Raw genomic sequence first — 1,875 nt, forward strand, 5'->3', positions numbered from 1 at the left:
AATTTTTGATGAAATTTTCGATGAAAATTTTTGATGAAATTTTTGATGAAAATTTTGATGAAAATTTTTTGATCAAAATTTTTGATGAAAATGTTTGTTGAAATTTTTTTGACGGATATTTGTCCTCATCTTGTTTGTTGTTAGCACAATGTTTTGGCTGATATACCCTCCAGCCTTCATCAAGTGTCTTGGGGAAATTTTGAACCTGGGTTCGCATTCCTAAGGTATTTTTCGATGTTGTTGTCGTTATTATCATTATTCAGGTCACTGCTTGGAATTGAACTCGGAATCTTGAGGTTAGTAGCCTGCGCTCTTAACCACTATGCCATATGCCCACGGGCAAATGGCGTAGTGGTGTGTGATTAATTATAGAACTGCAAGAATCTACCTTCATCAAAGTTATTCCATACATCATCCTGTGATGCATCTGGACACATGATCATTGATGTTTCCTGGGATTGTTAGATATTTGAGTTTTCAGCATCAGACATGCTCTTCCAGGTGACCCAGCTGGTGTTGAATAAGCCCCAATTTGTGTCCAGTTTCCATTATCCCTGGTAGCACTGCTCCTTCCAGGGCTTACATCTCCTGATCCACAGGCAACTTGAGACAACCTCTGCTGCCTTCACAATCAACTTGATGGCCTTCTCTTTACTTGGTCCTGTGGTACTTTGCATCACAAGGGCCAGTAACCTTTCTTGAGGGATTGGCCTGCAAACCCTCTGCATCCCACCTCGATGGGATCATACCTTGTTCATCACCTGTTACTTTCGTATAACTCCACTAACTCAACAGATTTCCTCCTCTTACTAATGTTTGCCTCCTAGATGCAATCCTCCAAGGGAACAGAGAATCCTTACAGCTTCCTGTTGATCTCTGCAGATTTACCGAAATTTTAAACACTGCTTCCTGAATAATTCAATATATATAATGTATACATAGAATCTACCTTCATTTTATTATGTTCTATCACATTCAGTTATCTCGTAATATAGATAGACTAAACTTTAGCCTTATAACTCAAATCAAGTGGGCTTATTTTTTTTATTTCTTGTACTTCGTACTCAATGTTACTGAAAAAAAAAAAAAAAAGAAGGAAGAAAGAAAAAAAAACTTGTGAAAATAATGATAAAAATTAATTTTCAATTCGTAATCAAACCACTGTGGTTTATATTACCTGAGTTCGAACGAAAGAAAAAGATAGATGTGATTAAATACTGATTGATCACTGTTGAAACATTTAACTTTATAACACTTACATTATCAGTATGCAGTGGAGAGATTGGTGGGTTGGTGGGTGGGTGGGGATAAATTACTGGCCTTTTTCAGCATATTTAAATTATAGGTAGTTTGATCTAAACGAATGTTCTTGCATAAACACATGCACACACATACACATTAATATGCATATGTATTTACATACATACACATATATGTTAATATATGTATGTACATTCATACATACATACATTGTGAAGGCGTGTGGCTTAGTTGTTAGGGCATTTGGCTCGTGATTATAAGGTCGTGAGTTCAATTCCCGGCGATGCGTTGTGTCCTTGAGCAAGACACTTTATTTCATGTTGCTCCAGTTCACTCCACTGGCAAAAATGAGTAGTACTTGTATTTCAAAGGGCCGGCCTTGTCACGCTATGTGTCATGCTGAATCTCCCTGAGAACTACGTTAGGGGTACACGTGTCTGTGGATTGCTCAGTCACTTGCACATTAATTTCACGAGCAAGCTGTTCTGTTGATCATATCAGCTGGAACCCTCGTCATCATAACCGACGGAGTGCTCCTTTTACATAGACATACATACATACATATACAGGGTGGGTAAAATGTAAGTAAGCATTAAAAATTGGTAATAAAATCCA

The sequence above is a fragment of the Octopus bimaculoides genome, chromosome 7, assembly GCF_001194135.2.
Source record: "Octopus bimaculoides isolate UCB-OBI-ISO-001 chromosome 7, ASM119413v2, whole genome shotgun sequence".
Lineage (NCBI taxonomy): Eukaryota > Metazoa > Mollusca > Cephalopoda > Octopoda > Octopodidae > Octopus > Octopus bimaculoides.